At 40.6% G+C, this 8,313-nt stretch overlaps 1 pseudogene; it reads left to right on the plus strand.

Annotated features, from left to right (window-relative positions):
* LOC104416209 overlaps positions 1-8,313 on the plus strand; it is a 34,382-nt pseudogene extending 26,069 nt beyond the window's left edge.

The following is an 8,313-nucleotide window of genomic DNA, read 5'->3' on the forward strand; positions in this document are numbered from 1 at the left end:
GGGGTGCCGGATGCCCGGTTGTATCTTGGATACATGCCCGAAGGTTCCTCACAATGTCAGGATTGGGCGCGAGTGATGAATGTGGGATGCAAACATTGGTCCCGGGAAAGAGAAATGTGGCGGTCCAAAATGAAATTGAAATTGAATTATGCATGATGATATATGCATGATACGATGAGATGTGCATGGATGCATGGTAATGATGATGGTACATGTGATATGATGATATGATGATGATGTTACATGCATGGATGCATGGTAATGATGATGGTACATGTGATATGATGATGATGTTACATGCATTGATGCATGGTAATAATGATGGTATATGTGATATGGTGATATGATGATGATGTTATACGCAAGGATGCATGGTAAGGATGATGCCATACGTGACGTGATGATGGTAAGTGTATGATATGATGGTGATGTCTATATGATGATGATGTACATGAGGTATGACGACATGTGCATAATGCCATGGTATGTTGTGCATGGATGCTTGTATGACACGTGATGCTACGATTGTGATGATTGCATGGCATGATGTATTGAGTGGTTTATTGGTCATTTACCTGCTGAGTGGCTGTACTCACCCCTTTTGGGGATTAACATTTCAGACTAGATAAGATGCCTCTGCAGCCACTGCTACTAGTAGACGGATCGAGTGATTGGAGATGATCGTGAGGAGGAGGATAGCAAAGGAAGGAGCTTTTAGACGCCAACACTGATCGATGGACTTTAAGTGTACGACTATTGGAGGGGATGTCGGTCATCTTTTGAAGTATAGCCATGTATAGGAAACTATGGCATTTCGATGTACCGACTAAAGATGTCCATCTGCTTTATGTAAATATAAGTGTACGGCTTTAACTTATATAAGATGTTTGGTAGGTGTGCATCGTTTTCTGAATATAGGGAAGGGAGTTTGTTAGATGTGCTTCCGTATATGAATTGCGCAAGGGACCTATCAAAACAAACAAACAAAAAAGTGTAAACCCCTATGTTGTATGGACCCGCTACAATTGAAATGGTATCAGAGTGACATGTTATTAGGAAAAGTAAATGGTAAGCGAACTGTGGCAACCCTAATTGGATCGGGGGCCGTCGAGGGGTGCCACAGACACACACCGAACCTCGAGCACGTGCACATCCCACAGCGGTCGATAGAAATGCGACTTCTCAAGACACGTCGCTGACCCATTCATTTTATTACGCATGCGGAAGTGAAACAAATCCCCTGACAACATTTAACTTGGGATAGAAAAGCAAGCAATCAACCACAACCAATCGAGCTTTCTTATAAACACATAGGTTTATATACAACACTGGATTGTCTACAAAATAAACCAGCTCAACAAAAAGGGAACTGTCCTAAGACTAACTAGTCAGACACGCTCGCCGATCCTTCGGTCTCCACCTCCACAATTGTCCATGGCTTCAAGTCCTCCACGACCGCCATCTAAGGACCTAAAAATATTATCCCACAACCGGGATGAGACAATATCTCAATGAGTCATACCCTCTAAGACCCGATTAGGAAGAAAATACACCTCAGGGCGCTCTAGCCACACAAATAGGATAGAGGACTTACCTCGCCTCAGTCCTTTCCTGCACGTCAGTACAATTCAATTCAATCATACTATCAATCTTTCCATTTCAATTCGTACCATCTATCAACCATTACTAACTATCATTCAATACCATCTATCAAACCAGTCATTAATACGACACATGTTCTCCAAAGCTGAAATATATAGACGATAGCTCGCTCAAGCTGTATAGATAGATAGTATAATAGCTCGCCAAAGCTGTAACTGATAGATAATATAATAGCTCTCCAGAAGTTGTAACATATTCAATATAGTATACTATAGCTCACCAAAAGCTGTCGCAATATTCAATATAGTATACTATAGCTCACCAGAAGCTACCGCAATATTCAATATAGTATACTATAGCTCACCAGAAGCTGCCGCAATATATATAGTATACTATAGCTCACCAGAAGTTGCCGCAATATTCAATATAGTATACTATAGCTCACCAAAAGTATGTATGTCATAATTGTTCGCCTAAGCTGATACATATATATATAAACCAATACTCGCCAAAGCTGATCATTTAATAATAAACCATAGAACTAGATATACAATCCAATAACACCCAACTATTCAAACTAGTCATACAAACCAATTACGGTGCTAAAAGCCAACACCGGGTATTTTCAAGTTAAATACCACAACTTCATCAATATCACTTAAATCCACACTTTTGGAATAATTAACCATAATCATCAATCACTCAATTTCTCAATTTCAACATACAATTAACACAAACCGACCACATTGCTGAGATCAGCGCGAAATTCTAACGACCGGTCATCCCGGCAAAATTTTCGAAATTATTAAATAATTAAATAATATAATTTAATAAAATAATATTTATAAATTCGAAATAAATAATTAATGAGGGCTTAAACAATATTACACTAATTTAAACATACAATTAGCCCTAACTAAACATCCATTAAACTAATCATACAACTAATCTAATTTACATTAAAATAATCTAATTTAACCACATAAACCTAATTAGACTAATCTAAACACCCCTTAAGTATAATTAACTCACTAAGCAAGGAGTAGAGGATAAACTCACACGATTAACAACCTGAACGGCTCAAAACGATGGAGACGATGCGAGGGTCAATAGTCTCCAAGGTGGGCCTAGCTTCCAGGGTCGGGAAGCCAGCCAAAACGGGCCAAATAGTCACTATGATACCCACTTTCCTGCTCGCTGCTCATTGCTCGTTGCTAGTTGAGGGCGGATCCGGTGCTAGGTTGAGCTGGACAGGGCCGGTGGTGGTCCGACTGAGCTTCAACGGTCCAAGCGGCGGCGTACGGCGGCAGAGGGAGCTCCGGCGGTGGCCTGAACTGCTTGGGGAAGCTGCTGGAACTCGACTGAAGCAGGGATGACGGAGAGAGGGAGACAGAGACAGGCGGAGCCGTGGCGGTGTACAAGATGGCAAGCAATGAACAGCGCATAAGGGGTGCATGATGGCGGTCCGACTAGACTACTGGGTGCTCCAGCGTCTTCCCAGATATGCTGGGACGTTGAGCAGCAACGGGAGATGGAGGAGAGAAGGCTTCAACGAGAGAGGGAGAAGGAAATGGAGGCGTGTGGAGTAGCGGCGAGTAGCGACGACATTCAGCTAGGACGAACTGTGATAGACGGTGCTATTGGTTGCTTCTTCACGGCTTCTTCAGTTTTGCTGGGTTCTTCGCACGACCAGAAGAGATGGGGGAGAGAGAAGCAACGATGGGAGAGAAGGAGAAAGGGGGGAGGAACCGGTTATTTCTCTCTCTCTCTCTCTCTCTCTCTCTCTCTCTCTCTCTTAGGTCACTCAAGCACATGGCCCACCATGACCTCATGTAATGTCACCTTCCACTCACCCAAGCTTCCACAACTATCATCAATGGGTCAAATTTCTTTTTCCGCCGTGGCATAAAATTTCCAAAACCTTGTACAACACATTCTTTCAATTTCATTTAATTCTCAACCAAACAAATCCAATTAAAGCCCAATTAAATCCGTCCATGTCCTCATCATTCTTATGACTTTTCCTTGTCAAATGATCCAACTTGATGACCAAAGCTGCGATCAAAAGCAGTCCTCTGATTATCTCGAACAAAAACGGCATTACTTTGCTTTTCTATCAAAAATCTCAGTTTGTAGAAAAATCTTCTGAAAATGAGTCGACGTTCCTAAAATGAATTGTGACTTGACAGAACTTCTAATTTCTATAATTGGGTTCAATTTCACGATTAATTTCAATCTGGCGCAACTTTAGCGCGTCCTAATCGACCGAGTAGATTTTAGGAATTTCAGTGCAATTGACATGTGGTTGATTATTTTCAAGTCACAAAGTGCATCTTCGACACATTGGCAACTCTCGGTTGTTGTGAAAATCTCAAGGTTTCAAATACGGACACAGGGTACCAAAACGACAAAAAAATCGGTATAGTGCCGATCGATCAAAATTTTGCAATTAAGTGGAATCACGGACATTTAATCACATGGTTCTATCGAATCGACCTATCTCCGGTCTCTAATCGATCTATGTCGTAATGAGCCTTGCAGATTAGTACGATCGAGCAGTCGGTTCTTGGCCGTATTCTCAAGTCTATTGTGTTTAGATTCCTTAACGGCTTCACCTGATAGATTAGTTATCTCATGGGTGGCCAACTCAAAGAAAAGAGCTATAGGCGCAAAGGTGAAATGCCCGACTTATTCAATTGAAATCAGAATCGCAAAATCGGGATGTCACAGTAAGCACAGACATCTCTTAGAAGTAGCACGTGCATTAAAATATCAAGCCTCCATTCCTGAAGGTTTCTAGGGAGATTGAGTGGTCACTGCCACCTATTTGATTAATCGCATGCCAACTTGTATCCACGATAGGAAAACTCCTTTTGAAATGCTTTATAATAGACAGCCTAACAATTATCATCTCTGAGTATTTGGTTGTTTATATTATGCGACAAATGTGGGTCCTATGAATAAAATGGGCCCCCGTGCCACTAAATGTGTATTTATGGGATACCTGCCACTTCAAAAAGGCTATCGAGTTATGGAGATTTCTACAGGGCATTTCTTCATAAGTAGGGACGTCATTTTTTACAAGTATGTATTTCCATTTAAGGATATGATATCTTCATTGACTTCATCATCACCCCAAAGTCATAGGCCTTTTCTATGCGAAGAAGATGTATCCATGGCTTCTCAATATCTATTCGTTGCTCTAGAGCCATCCATTTATATCCTGAAGGACACCACTATTTCTAAAGACGGTTTACCTTCAGAGTTATCTAAGGATTCTTCTTTTGCATTGGCTCCATCGGTAACTACTTTTGAGTCTTTCCCAACACCTAAACCAATAGTAGTTGAGCAGCCTCGACATTATGGATGGCAAACTCGCCCACCCACATGGAAAAAAGGACTACATTTGTTCTGCATTGCGTTCTCCAAGTACGATGTATTTTGTCTCTTCATATGTGTCTTTTAATCAGCTATCACCGGAACATATGTGTTGCATTAGCCACCTCCCGAAAGAGCACGAACCTTCTTCTTTCCATGAACCATCACGTGATCCCCGGTGGCAACACGCAATGGAATCGGAACTTACTGCCCTGATAGAGAATCATACCTGAAATATATCCCAATACCTCCACACCAGAAACCAATCGAATGTAAATGGGTATATAATATCAAGTTTTGGGTAGATGGTTCAATTAAACGGTATAAAGCTCGACTAGTGGCTAAGGGGTTTACTAAAAGAGAAGGTTTTGACTATCATGAGACCTTCTCACATGTTGCCAAAGAAGTCATTGTTTGTTCCTTCTTATCCATTGCAGCAATTCGAAATTGGTCATTACATCATATGGATGTTCACAATGCTTTTCTTCATGGCGATCTAGATGAAGAGATCTATAGTGAGCTTCCACAAGGATTACGCGCACAGGGGGAGTCTCGGGTATGTCGTCTACGCAAATCCCTGTATGGATTAAAACAGGCATCTAGGCAATGGTACGTCAAGTTCACTATTGTGCTGACTCATGTAGGATTTCAGCATTCTAAGTATGACCACGCCTTGTTTAAATGGAATGAAGGTAATTCATCAATCTATTTGCTGATATATGTTGATGATATACTTGTTATGGGAAACAATGACTCTTATGTTGCAAGATTTAAAGAATATTTGCATTCTACTTTCCATATCAAGGATTTGGGACCACCTAAATATTTTCTTGACATTGAAATTGTCTGATCTAATAAAGGTATCAATCTCAATCAGAGGAAGTTCATCCTAGAAATTGTTTCTAAAGCTGGATTATCTGGATGCAAACTAGCTATCATACCAATTGAATAGAATACCAAGTTGACTACTCATGAATATCATTTGAACTCCTCTTCATTTATTGAGGATCCACTGCTCAAAGATACATCGGGATATCAACGACTTGTTGGTAAATTAATATATCTTACTATGACAAGACCTGATATATATTATGCAGTGCAGATACTCAGTCAATTCATGCATAGTCCAAAACATTCCCATATGAATGCAGCTCTAAAAGTTGTGAAATATTTGAAGAGATGTCCAGGACTTAGAATTTTCTTATCTCGTGATTGCAATATGAAGATGACAGCTTTCTTTGATACAGATTATGCTACTTACCTGATGACTAGAAGATCTATTACTGGTTTCTGCATCAAATTGGGAAAGTCATTAATCTTGTGGAAATTGAAGAAGCAACCAACTGTGTCATTATCATAAGCCAAATCAAAGTATCGAGCCATGGCAAAAACTACTTGCGAAGTGGTTTGGATTCGAGGATTACTCTCAAATCTTGGGTTACAAGTTAGTGGACCAACTGAATTATTTTGTGATAACGATGCTGCACTCAAATTGGCAGCAAATCCAGTCTTTCATGAAAGAACGAAACATATAGAAGTTGATTGCCACTGCACACGAGACGATCAAAGAAGGAGTCCTCCTAACAAAAGGAATTGGAACAATGGATCAACCTGCAGACATCTTCACTAAGCCACTATGTCAAAGACAACATACTTACCTACTGAGCAAGCTAGGTGTCCTTGATATATATAGGCCACCAGCTTAAGGGGGAGTGTTGGAGATACAATTGAAGATTGTGATCGTGGATTGTGATCATGACATCGATCCTAATTGCAAGCTGATTGATTTAGTGAATATATGATAGTTTTAGTAAATAGGAAATTTATAATTCATTGTATATTATTTCATTTTCTTCTTTTTCATTCTTGCACTATAAATGAATTAATGTACTTGTATGAGATTAATATACAGAGAAATTTCCTCCTTTTTTTCCTTCGTTTCTTGTCAATTTGTCAAGCTACAATCTTGGTGGGATGGATTGCAGTGCTGGATCGATTTCTATTGACCTTGCTAAGTAGTTGTTATAGGTTTGGTTTCTTTTTTCCTCTCTTTTTCTATTCTTCAAAGTACAAGTTTGATAACTAGAACCTTCTATGAACAACACCCACAGTGCTATCCAATCAAACGTGGAATGAAAACTTTCGTTGACAAACGAATTGCTAAATATAAGTTGGGTAACAGGAATTTTATCAGGTTCATTACTGAATAGCAGGCCACTTTATGTTGATAGTGTGTTATGTAACTTAAAAACATTTCATAAAAATTAGAATCAGGACACACACAAAAAAAAGAAACAACTTTTTTTGGTTGTGCCGACAGTAAAACTTCAAGTGTCTTTTCTCCCTAGTTTACTTTTTGGTTGGCTGGAACGTGGGAGGTAGTGAGTGCTTTGAACTCAGAACCCTCGAAACCTAGATGACGTCAAACAAGAATATAACTTAATACATTACCAATTTACAATCTGTTATATCTACTAGGTACAAAAGTTTCTAGGTTTTCTTAGTAGGGAAATAAAATTTTGGTCTCATGAAAATGAAACTTCTGCTTAATCTTATTAATTCTCTTGTGTATTAATCACCAGGTTCACCGTAACTCTTATGCCCTAGTGGTGAGCATTGAGAACATCACCCTCAACTGGTACTTCGGCAATGACCAATTGATGCTCGTCTCGAACTGCCTCTTTCGAATGGGTGGTGCAGCGATCCTCCTCTCCAATCGGTCCTCCGACCGCTGCCACTCCAAAAACCAACTCGTCCACACTGTACGCACCCACAAAGGCTTGGATGACAAGAGCTACAACTGTGCGTTCCAGCGAGAGGACGAGAAGAAGAAAATCGGCTTGTCTATCTCCAAGGACTTGATGGCGGTCGCCAAGGAAGCCCTAAAGACCAACATCATGACCCTCAGCCCATTAGTGCTCCCGATGTCGAAGCAGTTCTTGTTCTTCACGACCAAGTGTTGAAGATGAAGGTTAGGCCGTACATTCCGACTTCAAGATGGCCTTTGAGCATTTTTGCATCCACGCTGGAGGCCGAGCTGTTCTCGAAGAGGTACAGAAGAACCTTGAGCTCACCAATTGGCACACGGAGCCATCACGAATGACTCTATACCGATCCGGGAACACGTCGAGTAACTCATTGTGGTACAAATTGGCCTATTCATAGGCCAAAGGAAGGATTAAGAAAGGCGATAGGACATGGCAGATCGCCTCCAGGTCCGGATTTAAATGCAACAGAGCAGTATGGCAGGCACTAAGGACTGTCAACCCGGCGAAGGAGAAGAATCCATGGATGGACGAGATTCACGAGTTTCCTGTCCATGTTCCAAAATAA

The sequence above is a fragment of the Eucalyptus grandis genome, chromosome 8 (genome assembly GCF_016545825.1).
Source record: "Eucalyptus grandis isolate ANBG69807.140 chromosome 8, ASM1654582v1, whole genome shotgun sequence".
Lineage (NCBI taxonomy): Eukaryota > Viridiplantae > Streptophyta > Magnoliopsida > Myrtales > Myrtaceae > Eucalyptus > Eucalyptus grandis.